The sequence below is a fragment of the Syzygium oleosum genome, unplaced genomic scaffold (assembly GCF_021117445.2).
Source record: "Syzygium oleosum isolate NSW1041296 unplaced genomic scaffold, Sole_v2.1 Sole_v2.06, whole genome shotgun sequence".
Classification (NCBI taxonomy): domain Eukaryota; kingdom Viridiplantae; phylum Streptophyta; class Magnoliopsida; order Myrtales; family Myrtaceae; genus Syzygium; species Syzygium oleosum.
The window spans coordinates 6,662,046-6,679,089 of NW_026607490.1; the positions used below are offsets into that span (position 1 = coordinate 6,662,046).

At 37.8% G+C, this 17,044-nt stretch overlaps 1 protein-coding gene and 1 pseudogene across 1 annotated transcript in view; both read right to left on the bottom strand.

Annotated features, from left to right (window-relative positions):
* Window positions 1-17,044, bottom strand: part of LOC115694558 (uncharacterized) — a 118,803-nt gene that overhangs the window by 79,873 nt on the left and 21,886 nt on the right. The gene's annotated exons all lie outside the window — the stretch shown is intronic.
* The window catches only part of LOC115664620 (uncharacterized), a 103,389-nt pseudogene continuing 97,551 nt past the window's right edge, over window positions 11,207-17,044 (bottom strand).

The window sequence follows — 17,044 nt, forward strand, 5'->3', positions numbered from 1 at the left end:
TTGTAAGTTGCTTACAACTATAAACTGACAAATATATGTACACAGATCAATACTATTTCTATTCTAATTTCAAATCAAATAGTGCCATTGGTAGTTAAATGTGACGAGGCAAAAGGAAGTCGTGCAAAGTATGGTCACATAAGAGATATGCTAGGGAGCGCAATCGTGCTTTCACCTATTGAGTGTTGCAAAACTCCATATAACACCATCAAAGTAACTAGAAAGACCAGCAAGACAGAATAGCAGCGACCATAGAAGGTTATCCATAGGGTTTTTCTCCTATAGTTTCACCATTCTGACATTTTTCGTGAGTACCACTGATAGTTCTCCTGGCTGTAGCTGCGAATTGCCCTAGTCTCACGATATAATGACTTTGAATCACCCCATCAACGGTATTAGATACATTCAGTCACTTCAGATTTTTATGCACGTCGAGTTCTAATAATCGTCGACAGGGCCAATCGCAACCTAGGTTAACAAACTTCTGCCTCGAATCCACCGCCAAAAGCTCCACAGACTCGGCAATCGGTGGAACGACTCTCAAATGTGTCAATCGGACACCGTATCGAGCTCAACGAGCCAAAGACCTAACAACAGCATAGCATAGCATCTAAACTAAGCATCGCTCGTCAGGGCGCACGAAGAAGCAACTCCTCAGCTTTTTCACTCGATGGATGAAGCCGAGGAACGATCGGCATGGATTTCAGCCGCGACGCGCGAAATTTTCGACCGGAGCTGCGGGGAAGAGAGACGGAGACGGAGAAGAAGAAGAAGAAATCGAAGGAATGACCTGGGAAGGAGAAGCTTGGATAGCGAGGTCGTTGCCGATGCGGGAGAGGCAGGTGATGGAGCGAGCGAAGGTCTTCAAGGCGTTGCCGCTCAGGTTGAACTCCATTTCTGAGCTCTTCCTTCGCTTCTCTCTCTCTCTCTGCAGTGATGACGGTAAAGACTTTCTATGAGGCGGTCGCCGAAAAATTGGCGGGATTGGAAGAAGAAGAGGAGATTTGGCTGCGAATGACATCTTGCCAAATAGTATTTGATTTTGTTCCTTTGTTCTTAAAATCAATGATATAACACGTTAATTTTCAATTTTTGCCCCAAATATACGATTATATTACCGATGTTTACCCAGGTGAGTATGTTAGTTTTTTATATTTATTATTATCAGATAAAGTGAAATACTAACGAAATTTGATTATCAAAGATAATATATTTATAATATATGTAATCAAATTAGTTATATCTTTTAGGGAAAATTCCATTTTGGTACCAAAATGGAAGCTTTTTCTCAATTTGGTACTCAAAGTGGATATAGTGTCAAATAAGGACCTGAAGTGCTCAATTAGTCCCAAATAAGGATCCGAAGTGCTCAATCAGTCTCAACTAAGGGCCTGGGTTCGCTGGGCGGTCAAATGCTCACCGATCGACAAGAAAGTTACTGTTCCGTCACCGGAATAGTAATTTTTATTTTTTTTATTATTTCTTTCTTTCTTTTTTCCTTTTTCTATTTTTTTTCTTTTCCTTGGCCGGCGGAGGGAAGAGAAGAAAAAAAAAAGAAAAGGAAAAGGAAAAGGAAAATAAAAAAATAGAAAAAGAAAAAAAGAAAGAAAAAAATAAAAAATTACTGTTCTAGTGCCGAAATAATAACTTTCTTGCCGGCCGGTGAGCATTTAACTGGCCGGCAAACCCAGGCCCTTATTTGAGACTAATTGAGCACTTTGGGTCTTTATTTGAGACTGATTAAGCATTTCATGCCCTTATTTGATATTATATCCACTTTGGGTACCAAATTGAGAAAAAACTTCCACTTTAGGTACCAAAATGGAATTTTCCCTCTCTTTTATGATATAGTTGATTTGTAATAACAACATCTTTAGATTTTATCATAATATAAATGTGAACTTTTCCATGTTCTGTCAAAAAAATTACAATAATATGTATCTTATAGTTTTTGTCCTTTTTTCGAGACGGTACTCGTTCTTTTTTTGGTAGTTGGCCAAAGAAAATCAATGTGGAACCATTTAAACTAGGGAAAATTCCGAATAAAAGTTTGAAGTGCCATCATTTTCTTAAATAAGGGCTTGAAGTGGACCTTGTTTCAAATAAAGGTCTGCAATGACTATAATAGTTTCAAATAAGGGCCTAACCTCGCCGACTAGTCAAGGACATTTTTATCCAAAGACAATTTTAACTTAAATTTTAGTTAAATTAAATTAAAAATTTTAAAAAATAAAGTTTTTTTTAAAAAGAAAAAATACAGGTGGGAGGGCTGGTTGGCCAGCCTGTGGCTGGCAACCCCGCTTGCCATCGTTGTTACCCCACCAGCGATGAGGTGGAGGGCTTGTGTGTGTGTGTGTGTGTGTGTGTGTGTTTCTTTTTGTAAAGTTTTAGCCTTTTTTGAGTTTTTGAGTTTTTTTATGGAAAGAAAAATACAGAAAAAGGAAAAAAGAAAGAAAAAAACCAAAAAAGTAAAAGACGAAAATGCCATTACTAGCTCATGAGGTCAAGCCTTTTTTTGAGACCGATATAGCCATTTCTGACCCTTATTTGAAACAAAGTTAATTTCAAGTCCTTATTTGAGAAAATGAGAGCACTTCATGCTTTTATTCGAGACAAAGTTCACTTTTCAGGCCCTTATTTGAGAAAATGAGGACACTTCGAACTTTTATTTGGAAATTTGCCTTTAAACTCATAGTTTAAGATTTAGTAACCAATAACTTGCTTCGTTTGAAGATTATAATAATATTAATTAAGTAAAAAACTTAAAAGATACAACTTTTAAAGTAAAATAGTAATATACAAAAGAATAGAGCTTCCCAATAAAAGCAAGCATGGTATAAAGTTTATCTACTACATTCAGTGAAATATTTTATTTAATTCGCTTGATTTAATAATACAATTTAATTAATTACATAAACATTAACTCGATGAATAATAATTACGTGTAACTTGTTGATAGTTATTTTGTTTTATTTCCTATATCTCCATCCATTCGAGATAAATACGAAATGAAATTAACATAATAAAAAATAATGAGTTATATTATATGGCAAGACACCGGGAATGGTATTGCCAAACATCTAAATTTAAAAATAATGTGGGTACATGGTAAGACACATGGCATAATTTAGTCGCATTGCCACATTCGACCAATGATAAATTAGTTTATCGAATATCATCTTTAACCATCTATATTTTATTGATTTTAAAATTTTAAAAGATAGATATGGAGAAGTATCTCAAATATGTTCTTAAACATACAGTTTGTTTCAAACGTAATTTCTTACTATATTCTTAAATGATATAATTTTTTGATTTAAATGATATAACTTTTATTTAATTAAATCAAATATATTTAACTGATAATGAAATGAATCGCATTATTTGTTTCGTTAAGTAAAACTTATTAAACAACGAATAAAGTACATTCTTGAATGAAGTGCCATCATTTTATCAAATAAAGGCTTGAAGTAGACATTGTTTCAAATAAGGGCCTAAAATGCCCTCATTTTTTCAAATAAGGACATTCTTGAACGATACAAATTTTATTTAAATGATATAGTCCTTAGTTCAGCACAACACAACGAAATAAATGATGTAGTCTATTAAACTTAGCAAAAATTTGAGAAAATGAGTATGCAACTTGATTTATTTGAAACATACATATTGAGGTTATGTTGATTTTTATTTTCTTCGTTGGAAATCCACTTACTTAAATATAGTTTATATCTATCAAAATAAGTACATTTATAAGAAAATAAAAATTGGAAATAATTTTATCTAAACTCCACTCAATTTGAATTTTATTATAAAAAAATAGATAGGAGAGAAGCTCAAAAGCTTTAATTTATTCAAATGGAATTTAAATAATGGAGAGGAAGTGATGTTTTGAATTTTTTTATATAAACTCGTAAGAGATGTGTTCAACAACTTATGTTTTGAATCACATAATTCAAATAGAATTTAAATAATGGATAGGAAGAGATGACCTCGAGTTTTAACTTAGCCACTATGATTAAAGGGAAATACCATTTAAAGAGCATAGCACGTATTAAAGAAATCCATATACTTTAGAAAATAAAAATCGAAATTCTAATGAAGGTTATAGTATTCGAACTCTAATTTCCTAATTTTTCTATTATACGAGTATCAAAAGAATTCCCATTATACGTCTTTTTTTAGCAAAATTATAAGTTTAAGCTTTCGGCCTCATTTCGTCTGTCTGGTTTGACGGATATTTTTATTTGGTTATTTCGAATGCCCGGTGGATAACAAGCCCAAAAAGAAACAATGTAAAAAATTAGTGACGCTAATAAGAAATCGGAGAATAAGCGCATGTCAAAATAAATGGATGTTAAAAGAAGAAGGGCTAATATCACGAAAAGCCCCAAACTGGTACACATAAGATAAATTACCCCAAACTAATTTTGTGACACCCAACCTGGTACACATAAGATAAATTACCCCAAACTAATTTTGTGACAACCAAAAACCCTAAATTAGTACATCCATGACAAATTTACTTCAAACTACTCTTTTGACCATCAAAAATCCCAAACTGGTGCGTTAGTGACAAATTTACCCTTCATTAGTTTCCGTTAAATTGGATTAAGACTCCAAAAAATCACAAACCGGTACACCTGTGACAAACGGAGGGTAATACCCAAAATCGGTACACCCATTAACTGTCACGTGTCATCCAACTCAGTAATTTGACAGTAAAATTTAACGAAATGGTAAATTTGTCACATAAGTACCAGTTTGAGGGGTTTTTTGTAGTCAAAAAATTAATTTGGGGTAATTTATCACATGTGTACCGATTTGGGGTTTTTTTGGGTATTAACCCAAAAAAGAATAAACACATAAGAAGAAGGTGAGCGTGCACATGATCCCAAACCCCGTTCGATTGTCCGGCAAGGTCCAGTGGTGGTAAGGGATGGCCAAAGCGAACATGAACACTGTCACGAAGAAGAATCCCATCGATTGTATTGCGAACCCTCCGATCTTGTCAATGAACGCCACCGTGAACCGGTACCCTTATACAGTTACTACCATACGAAGCGAGAGAGCTCGAGCGCATGCTTAACTATGCAAAGATAAATCGCACAATTACATTAAACTAAACACCAACTGCCACATCTCTCGTACCTGTTCTTCAGCGGTTAGGCGGTGAAGGCGAAGCTTGAGCTCAACCCCATGCTTCCCGCCATTGACGGAATTCATGAAAAGTAACCACCGGAGCCTCATGTAGCACCAAATTCCTTTACTAAGCGGCACTGAAGAAGAAAATATGCACGAGAGCAAAAGCGGGCTAAAGGACTTTAACTCGAGGACGACGGACTTGAAGCTCGGGACGATGGACTTCAAGCTTGTAGACGACGGAACTTGGGAGAGAAGAGATGACGGCGGACGACAGACTGAAGCTCACGGCGAGAGACGAGGATTGGGCAAGGAGCAGCGAGGACTGAGCGCGAAACGGTTGAGGATAGGGCGAAGAGGAAGAAGAAAACGTGAAAAATTGAAGTAAGATCCCTAATTCTAATTCAAGTCGGGGATTTTCTTATTTTTTACTAAATTGCAAATTTCGTACAAAATTGCTCCTATTCTAGTTTCTAGAAAATGTTTACCGGCAAACATTTAGTCGACTAGTGAGTTTAGACCTTTATTTAAGATTGACTGGTCACTTCATGTCCTTAATAGAGACAAAATTCACTTCATATTCTTATTTGAAATTTTTTTTGTTCTCTAAACCAAAATTGAAGAAAGAGTTTATCTTAACGAAAGAAAGCAACAAAGTTAATGTGCAGCCTCTTCGTGCATGGGACAGTGGCTAGTGAATGTGAGGTCTCCTCATGCATGGGATAGAGGCTTCTTCGCATTTTTTCAAAGTTCGAGATTTTAGAAAAATCCTTGACAATTTATGCGTAAATATTTTCGTGAGTAATAAAAATATTTTTTGTTTATTTCTTTTTGTAAGTGATACAAGTGATCATTTTTAAGAAAATATTTTTCAAATCATTAATTTTTCGTAAAATAAATGGAGCTTAAGTATGATTCTTTTTTTCTCATATAAGTAAGCAGTTGTAAAGGTACTAAAACTTATGGAGAGGGATTACTCTGGCCATGAGTTTTACCTAAACTAATTTACCAAATTAATATCACGAAACTTATCCAACGTAAATAACAAAGGAGGATGAAGATCCTCTACTTCGAAGGTGCTTCCATTGGCATTTTAACCAATTCTCAACTGTAGATGCATGTAAATAAAGCATTTATTGACGGTTGAGATACCATTATATGGGATAAAAATTCCCCGTCCAAAAGAAAAAAAAAAGGATTAATGACTATTAGCAATAAATCTTTATATTTGATGGGTCTACAATGACTGAATATGCCTCTAAGTACATGTTGTCTGCTCTGAGGGCCTCCGTCATTAGAAATCACGTGTATAGAAATCTGGATAGATTAACAAAAAGAACAAAAGAAAAATAGAGAAGCTAATCTTGGGTTCGAATGGGTGCTGCGAGTACGACCCTCGACGTTCAAGTCATGGCGCAAATAAAGCGGACTTTAAAATATGATTAGCCTTTTTGGCATTCGTCGTTTTTGTGGTCCCACATCAGATATAGATCGCTCGGCGACTGGCCTTTCTATAGCTGTTCTCAAAATGCCCAGCAAACATATGAAAGTAGTACACTACTTTCATATGTTTGCTGGGCATTTACAAAAATGCCCTGCAACCTTACTGTAAATGTCCGATCGCTGGGCATTTTTGTATGGAAATAGCCCCTGCTGCTCTCATCTCATATTCCCCTGAAGCACTCCGTTCAGAAGCCAGCAATCTGCAAACACTTAGAAGCCCACATTTTCAGGAAGCAAAGGAGAGCTTAGGCAAAGTGGGAAGGTTAATGGAGAACAACAATCCAGCTGATCACGTTGGTGGTAGGAGGTAAGCCTCAGCGGCCTTAAATATATGAAAAAGCACCGTAGCCCAGCTCCGTCTGCAAGTTTAAGGATTGATGAGGAAACTCATGTCAATATCTTGATATTCTTTCCTGTTTCTATCTCTGATCATATGTCACACTGAATATACCATTACGTGAATGCTGTTTTATGGCGAAAAAACCTGCGTTTTAGTCCCAGGATGTACTTGTTCACTTAAGAGCCCAGGGTAATCTTTCACTTGCCTGTAGAAAAATGACCTGTTTCTCGGTTAGATTGTGAGAGTCGGGTCAGAACACCATTTTTAAACCATCCAGATTTTTTCATCTGTTCGTTTTTTCCTTTTATTGATTGAGATGTTCATAATGATTCGGCTCTCAAAGGGCAGAAATGGGCATATCTTGTGCACGCAAAATGCCTTCTCGTAGTTATTGACCCTTTTTTTTCTGTGCGAATTGGTAAATTTTCATGATATCCATTTGGTAATAGAATCCGGTAGGACTAATACCAGGAATGATCCCTCTCAAGTATGAGTTCCATTAAAACGGCTGAGTTTGTCTGACCAAAGTGAAATCCATAATAACTGCCATTTTATTTTGAAAATCACGAAGTTGGAAAGAATGTCGAACTTCTCTTAAAGTTACTAGGGGAGGGAAAATTCTGCTACGTTGATGAGGAGACACGACTGTATATGCACTTTGCAGCTTTCTTTTGTCAAGAGAAACTCATATTGAGAACTCCGTATTAATTGAAAGTCTTCTTAGCTTTTCCTCCAAAGAAAAGAGAAGACCTGCAGCTAGCCTTACTCTGTTTCTTCCCAGTAAGCAGGGAGCTTACTTGGTAGTCATCTGGGTGGTCTTGTTTTTGTGAGTGTGTTGTAAGAGAAGGTTAGGAAAGGTTTAAAGGTGTTAAGGAGGTATTCCCTGGTACTCTGACGTTCCAGTTTATCGCAAAGAAGAGTTTTAGCTAGCTTAATTAGCCATGGATCAATAGATGGGCTATACTCCTCTAGTGCATACATAGGTTAGACTCCTGGAATGCATAGACTCATTAGCCATGATTTGCACCAGAAGCTTGGTGTCATACCAGATCAAATTTCCTTTAGAACTTAAATTGGTAGTTCTTGAAAGCTTTTGGAAAGACTGCCGTCTTTTGTGATGCAGAAAGAGCTCAAACTCGAGCTTTTCCAAAAGACTGTACACTAACAAGTGGCTTGCTGAATTTGTTTCCAAGAGGTGGAGCAGAGCTTGCAGATCGAATTGTCGCACGTACCTGCCGTGTTCGTTTTCTGGTGGGGTTCCTGAATCAACTCATCGAGTTCAAGGGTGTTGCAGCCAACACTACCTGTGCAAAATTCATGTGTATCTACAAACTGCTCAAAATCGTCAAGATTGGAGGGCAAGATATGAACCCAAGGTTCCGACTTGTGTTCGCTCTCTTTGCTGCTGCTCTGGAAAGTGTCAAGTGCGGTCTGTTAATGTACATTCTGCTTGCTGACATGCCTTGGCCGATTGTCGCTCTCTGTGTCCTGGTGGCATTCGCATTCATAGCAAACTAGAGAATGGTGACAGTTTGTGGTTCTCTAGATGTTGTGGTTTGCTTGCGGAGTTGGTTTGATGCGTGTCCGAATGCTGGCTTGAACATGAACCTTGTGTTGTCCTATTATTACTTCGAATACCTCGTACATCATGAAGCAGCACATACAATGATGATGAATACTATGATACTGCTTAGTTAAGATCTTGATGCAATAATATGAAATTGGAAAAACAGGGGATTTTTTTTTTCCTTTTAGCCATAGAGAATCGGGGGAATTGATTAAGAGAATTTGAGAAAGAATCATATTATCCTCATTCACTAATTTTCCAATCCATGAATTTTGATTTAGATGATGTTTTTAACCCGACCCTCATATCCCAACCTCAGCAATATTGTGCATACTACCTCAACATGTTTTGCAAGTCACAAATGAAAATTACTAAGCCAGATGTGCTCCTAGGCATAGAGGAAGCGGCATATGGGAGAGGGAAGCAACCGGCCACAAGTTCTTTAACGAAAGATAAACCCACTTGAGAACAAAGCGAAATCACATTAGAAAAGTAAGAGAGTAATTTTGGTTCAATATAAGAAATTCCGTTAACTTGCACTTGTTTGATCACAAGAAACTCATAGATGGGAGTATTGGAACACCAATTTGTGCCCCCAAGTTTTGTTCTCTACTCTCTACTCTCTTTCTTTTTTTGTTAATATATCCAGATTTTTATTTTCGATATTCCCAGTGAGTCAATCTCTCCGAGCAAACAATGTAATTAGGGACATATTCGATGGTTATAAATCTATGAAAGAGTAAGATTTATCGTTGATAATCACTGATCTTCTTTCTTGGACGTGGATTCTTTGTCCCACAAGACCATGAGTGTCTCGATATATCTCACCCATTTATGAAAGAATATAGATACTGTTGTAATATGTGAAGTTCTTTCTTTGATAAGTATTATAAGCTCCCGCATTAAACAAATTCATAAAAAAAAATTAGGAAATAATTTGCTAGATAAATAGAAGGAAACATAACTTCTAATAGAGCCACTTTTCGCGTTTTAATAGGGTCGACACCAGACCTTCCAAAATTAAGATTCAAAAATTAATTCAGATCGAAATGAGTAAACCCATTTCCTTTCTTGAAAATAAACTTTCAGCCCAAGCTGTGTTTTACTTTAACATATACTTGACCGAAGTTGCCGTAAAGTACAACTCATGAAACTCCTCAAATACAAATGCGCCGCAATAGACAAAGCACTAAATAGAAATCATTCTGATATTTGGTCGATGTTCGTGAAAATAACGTTACGTTGTACTGTAATTTGCTTTATTCGTCACGGTGGAATCTACAGCGTAAAATATTTTTACGAGCAGGCAGCACGCAACATCTACTAAGCCTTTCATAGGAAGAGCAGAGACTGGCCACTTTAGCCGATGTAAGCTCCCCTCTCACATTGCTGGGCTGGCACGCCAATCAACCTCGGACACGTGGTTCAACCTTCAACACTATTCTCGTATTGTCCTGTCCCGTATGTCGATACTCAACGTATTTAGCACGCCCAATTCTCTATAAATAAAAGCCCCACTCCCTGGCTTCATTCCTTCATTCATTCATTCGTTCGATCAAGATTCGAGGTTTCAAGGTTCTGGGGTTTCTATATCCCTTCTCAATGTGGTTTCTTTATCCCATTTCGACGAGAGAGAAATGCCAACATCACATTTGGAAGTGGATTATTTATCCCACAAGATGCTTTCACATATTATAAGTGTCTCAACATATCTCAACCGTTGCTACATACCTCATTTACACGTATCATTGTAAGAATTGATTGAGACCCCAACGGAAACAGCTTTCGAGGTAGAGGATATCCATACCCCTTTTCTATGCATATTGGAAAAGTTGCATGATATTAGGCTTCGTTTTTTTCGCGAAATTTTTTTCCCAGATAACATTTTCCTCATTTTTTGGCATTTGGATTTTTTAGGAAAATGAATCAACGAAAATAATTTCTTCTTTAAAAACTCAAAAATCATTTTCCATTATGAGACTAGACATTAACACTTGGGTCAGAGACATGGGCATGAGAACCTCAACGCCCATTCCAGAGTCCTTGGCAGCGGGCGAAGGCTGGGTCCGTTGGAGTCGAGCCTAAGTCCATTAAGGCCTGCCGTAGGACCCCGGTGCACTGCCTGATCCCTAACATTCGGGGCCGACCTCTGTGGACTCGTGCCTGGCCTCCTTGAACCAAGGCCTAGGTGCCGGGGACCCAAGTACAAGTGTCGGAGTCCTCTGCCTGGCCTCTGTGGACTCAAGCTTAGCCTTGATAGTCCTAGCTTAGGGCGTTGGGGTGCTAGGCACAGGCACCCGGGTCTTGGGCCTAGCTTCTATGGACTCATGCTCGATTTCCTGGCTGTTGCGCCCAAGTCACTAGAGTCCACTTAATGCATGTCTATTTAGGAAATTAAAAGCAAGTTTTCCATTTCAAACGACAATTTCCAACTTAATATTAGATTTCGGCCAAATACCGAAAAATTATTTTCATTTTTCTAGGAAATTACTCAAAAAATATTTTTCGGAAATGTCAAATTTTTTTGGACACCAATTTGTACCCTGGAGATTTGTTCTCTATTCCTTTTATGTATTTGTTAATATATTCAGGTTATTATTCTCAATGTTTCTAGGGACTCAAACTCTTGAAGCAAACCATGCAATTAAGGACATATCAAGTGGTTTTAAATCTATTGAAAGTAAGATCTATCGTCGATAGTTATCAACCCCTTTTTCTCGGATGTGGTTCCTTACCCCACAAGATAATCTCGCAAGTCTTGAGTGTCTCCGCATATCTCAATCATCGATGCATGCCTCTTTTACAAGAGTCAAAAAGTTACAAATCACTTGCTCTTTCAATGTTGACTCAGACAATCACCTCATGTACTATTATTACATTCAAAGCAGGATAGGATGACGATGGTAGTTTTACTTACGATCGTGGTGCAATTTAAAATTGAGATATGATGAAATTGGAGAAACTGGGCAATTTTTTTTGAGCTAGAGAGAAATAGGGGAAATGATTTGAAAGGAATCACACGATCCCCATTCACTATTCTTTCGTTTTCGTTTGCGGATACACACCTAGAGTAGGCTGGACAAGTACAAGCTTGATTCATCACCAGCCCACCTGCTCGCGCAATAAGATAACTGAACAGATTACCAAAGCTATGATTTTTCACTAATGTTTTTTTAAGACCGGTTTACCAAAATTATTCGGTAATTTCATTCGTACATTACTTGCTGATGTAACAAGGTACTCATGCCTAGTGCATGGCCGAACAACGGCGGCCATTTGTGCATGTCATGTATTTTACGTCATCACATGGTATTAGCACACGAACCAAGCCGATTGAGATTTAGGTCCTTAAATCCACGCAAAAAAAGTTTTTTTTCCCTACTATAAAAAGAGTACAATTTGCACAAAAATGTCTTTGCCACTGAGAGAAATCAAATGTCTTTGATCATGAATGCGACGCCCTAAATAAATGCTAATCGGTCCCAGCCTCCAAAGGTCATGGGCAACATGAAACGATAGATGTCGGATTTCATGTGCATATGGGACAGAATAAAACTGAACAGACATCAAGACATTTGCCTTGAAGGTTGAAGTCCGCGGATGAATGACCGTGGGTGGAGGTGACAAATGCAACATAAAATGACATGATGCCAAGACCCAAAATGTGTGAGGACAAAGTCAGACACAAGAACTTGCGTGTCCTGAAATTTACATGGACTTATCCTGCGGAACAAACTGCTTATCCGAGCTTTAAGTAATTTTTTTGATACCTTGACACTGTCACAAATTACCTCAGCAGAAAATATTAACACAAATTAGAACACCAGAAATTTGCCACCGATGAGTATAGATAATGGAAACAACTGACAAGGAAAAGTTAAACTGAATTGATTGGAGTTTGAAAATGACGTAATCATTCTAGAATGTGATTTTAAGAAATGAACATCTCAAAAACCTTTTGACCCCTTCCTTTTTAATATACACCGATTAACTTAAAATGGTTTCCAAAAAGACAAAACAGAAAAGCTTTCTACGGCAAGGGATCTATTTGGGTTAGTACAAATGAAAAAACTACAAGCAATTTCAACACCATCTCCATTCTCCAATAGTTCTAAACTGCAGGTTCTGTCCATAAAGCAAGTGACTCTTGTAGGATCTATCGGCACTGCTCTTTTTTTCTTGGCAGGAAGCCAGGAACGAGTTGTGATAGAATAAAAGTGCAGAAACATACCTATACCGATACCTCACCCGGCAAAGCACATCAACTTAATACTGAAAAACAAAAGAGAGGGGGAAAAAGAAGTGCATTAAAATGGCAGCTTTGTTGCATGCTGGACTAGTTAAATTGGCACGAGCACTAACGTATAGTCAAGTAGGATGAAAAACGAGAAAAGAAAAAATGACAAAGGACACTTAAAGCAAGCAAGACACAACTCCAAGTATTTGAAGGAACACAGGAAAAAATATCTCAAGCATTGGAAAGCACAATCTCTTACCCGTAAAACTCAGAGAGCAAGGTTATCATAGTTAAACAGGAAACATAATGCTGTTGATCTTTAAACTATGGTGGTGTTGATCGAACACAGAGTTCATCACCATCCTTGTTATCATCATCCTCATCCTCATTGGCCTCAACCCAATTACTCGGATGACGTTGTGAAAAACTATGTCCATCTAGACAAGAAAAGAATGAAGAAAATTGCTTTAGAGGGATTATCCAATTCAACTACTAACATAACTGCACGAACATACTTATGATGGCGCTAGTGAGTGCTATGTTAGTGACAATCTTGTTCAGTACCTTAGCTTCTAAAAACATTTAGAACTACTAACAAACGACATGATACGAGCAGCCTAATCGACTCGATACTGAGAAGCCCAAAAAAGGCATGTGAGTTCAGTCTTCCAGAAATAGGTACTTGCACAGGTATGTGCAACATATTATCAGGGCTCACGGTTGAGTAAAAAGCTGAAAATAGTTTTGCTTCACCTTGTCCATGGTACCATGTGGACAGTCGCACTAAAGAGTGGAAAAAAAGAAATGCCGACAGGTTTGGTAGGACATATATAAATTTCTGCCAGAAACTTTTGCTTCTTGATGCAAGAATAAAGAGTAAAATTTTGCAAGACTCCGAGATAAAGTCACGCAAGCAATTGGCCTCAGCTGCATTCTTTCTTGCAAAGCAGCATTTACAGTAGGGAAACAGGCGATTGAGAAAGTAGCAACTTTACTAAGAAATATTTGTAGGAGACAACAAAATAATGCGACCTAGAGAGATAAAGATGATGTTCATCATACACACACAAACTGAGAGAGACATTGAGAGATGAAGATTCCGGACCAGTTTTAATGTTGCCTTCAGCTGATGTAGCTTCTGATAATTGAATGGTGCTAATCCTTTCGATTCCTGACTGACCACCAGCTTTTAAGATCCTTTCGTCTGGAACTTGCCTTCCATCAGAACCACTGCCATTTTTCGCAGCACTTCCTGCCCAAAGTTAGTAAACCACTCAAATTTTGATTACCAAAAAATAACTTCCTATTGTCTTCCTAAAAAGAATCTTCCTGATGACATACACAGCATTTCATTTTAGAGCGAAGCAAATTCAATTTCTTTGCCATCATTGAGATGATAGTGCTACAAGGATCACTCACCCGAGAGTTCAGACCATATTCTGGTATGATTAGATGGAATCTCGGAAGCACTTGTTCTATTCCTCTCTGGCTGTTCTCCAGAAGCTTCCCCAGTATCAGCCTGGCCCGGCATTTCATTTGCCGAAGGTCCAGTATTACCTTCATGTAATTGTGATATGAGCATGGTGGCCAGTACGAGTGTAGCATCAAAATTGGAAGAGGCCGCTTCGTCAAATGCTGATTTTTGGGGGCCATCAAAATAGGCCTGTTTCATAAAAACATGCAGTTGTATCAAGTTCTTTTCTTTTTTCTATTTTGCATTCAGTTGCACTTACGCCCCTCTGTGATGGCAGAGATGTTGCACTTAGTACCAAAAAGAAAAGTCAAAAGACATACATTAACCATCAAAATTTGCATTGATGTTTTTAGCTGGCATACTTTACTAGCATCTTGCATTAAACTTGATAAATAAACCATTTACCATCCGAACTTAAACTTCCTTAAACTATTATTATCCAAACTTGATTCGAAGGCGCACTATGTTTTGTCAACCAACCTTTCAATGATAGTCTCTTGTTTTTTGACATTTAGCCCAAAAGTAAAATTGGCATGGGCCTTTACGATTTTCATCGTGAAGATATGTATTAGCATGTTTTAGATCTCTGAGCAGATAAACTAGCAATCATTCATCCGTAAAACCACTTATGGACTGATTGCATGAAAACTACACATTACATCTGAGCTACTTGCATAAACAAAATTGAAGTGAAGCGTGGAACAAAACTGGGTAGAAGGTAAGATACAAAAGAGCACTTAGAATTTACTTACTTGCCAGCCTTCTCAAAGTACAAATCAATGTCCACTTCACATCCCTCACAGAATGCTGGAAATGCCTGGATTTCCATGAGATGGACAAAGGTTAAAAATCATCATGTTCACTGGAAAACACAAGGAAAAACTTCAACATAAATGATGGTCCTGAATGTGACTCCAATAGCATTTTGGCAATTAGGTGGACTCGTTTTAAGGAAATGGAGATAAGTTCGATAATGAAGTCATATGTCCAAGAACTTTTAGCTGCATTTATGACCCAAATATCTTGATATCTGATATAATAAAAGAACAAATCAGATTGAATACCTTCAACTCTTTGACAGCAAAAGTCACGTCTACTGGGTTGCTGCTATGAGCATACTGCACAAACTCTTCCGCAGGGTCTATCCACAGCTGAGTGTGCAGCAAAGAGTCGTTCTCTGCAACCAGAATCTGAACCATGATATTCTTCTCCATGTTCGGTTGAAAAGAGTAAAGTCCATGTCTACCTTTGGTAGAATAAATGTAGCTTCGGGACTCAACAGCTTTCCCACCAAATTCACTAGCAGCATCAGAAGGTTCGGAGTTGCGCTTAGTTGCAATGATAGTGGTTTCCTGAAGGGATGACTGAAAATTTGCAAGCAATCTGTTCAGATCACGTGGCCTCACTACAAAATTGCTTGGGTATCTTTTCCAGTCCAAAGATAATTGATGTACGTCGCAGTCAACATTGCAAGTAATCCAGTATGTTTTCTTAATGCCTGCATACATAAGACAAGAACTTGGCTTAAAATTCATCACATATGCATGAAAAAAAAAACTCACAATTGGCGCAGTGAAAATTCCCCTTCTTTTTATTCTGAATACTTTGGCTTTATGGGTCTTCTTGGGGCACTGCGAAATCCGTTTGACAGAGTTCACGCTGCTTTTACATGATGAGAGATCATAGAAGCTCATCTCCATGGACACACGTCATGTGACTTATAAATTCTTATCCCAGCATATTGCATATATTTTCCCTCAAACATGTCAGTTTCAAGACTTATAGAGTGTTGCAAAACTCCATACAGCACCATCCAAGTGACTAGACAAACCAGGAAAGCATTATTAAGACAGAACAGCAGCACCCACAGAAGGCGGTTATCCACAAGGTGTTTTTTCCTAAGGTTTCCCCATTTCTGCGAGCAGCACTGGTAGTGGTAGTTCCCTTGGCTATAGCTGGGAATCGCCATGGTGACTTTGAATCACCCTATCGACAGTATTAGATTCTTTTCAGATATATGCACGTCAAGTTCTAATCATCGTCGACAGGGCCAATCGCAACCTAGGTCAGCAATCTTCTGACTCAAATCTGTTAGAAATTAAACCAAATTTGTTAGTACTTGTTTCCTTTTTGAATCTGTTCGTATTTTCATATTTTGATAGATATTGTGAGATATTGTTTGTAGTTATATTTTAGGAAAGTTTCCTAAGTCAAGTAGGTTTCCTAATTAGAATAGGTTTCCTAGAAAGAGATTTCCTATTTCGAATCAAACTATGGTCTATATATAGTCTATTTTTCTTGTAATTGAGACATGCAATAGAAAGACGCGAATTGCGATTGTTTCACCTTCAAAAATTCCTTTCATCAAATCAATATTGTTGCCGCGCCTCTGACGCTCAATAAATTGGTATCAGAGCTTACGGTTCGTGATCATGGCCTCAACGAACAATCAGCTTCCTCTTCAATACCCTCGTCTTACCAAAGAAAATTATGGTAACTGGGCTGTTAGAATGAAAGCTCTACTCGGCGCCTACGGTGTGTGGGAATTTGTTAACACTGGCTATGATGAGCCAGAGGATGAAGCAACGTTGTACCAGAATCAGAGGAATACCTTGGAGAAGGCTCGAACGAAAGATCAATATGCCCTGTCGATCATCTATCAAGCGTTAGATGATTCCATGTTCGAAAAAGTTTTGAACGCCACTACCGCTAAAGAGGCATGGGAGATTCTTCAAAACATACATCAAGGAGTTCAGAAAGTTCAAAAGATTCGCCTTCAAACCT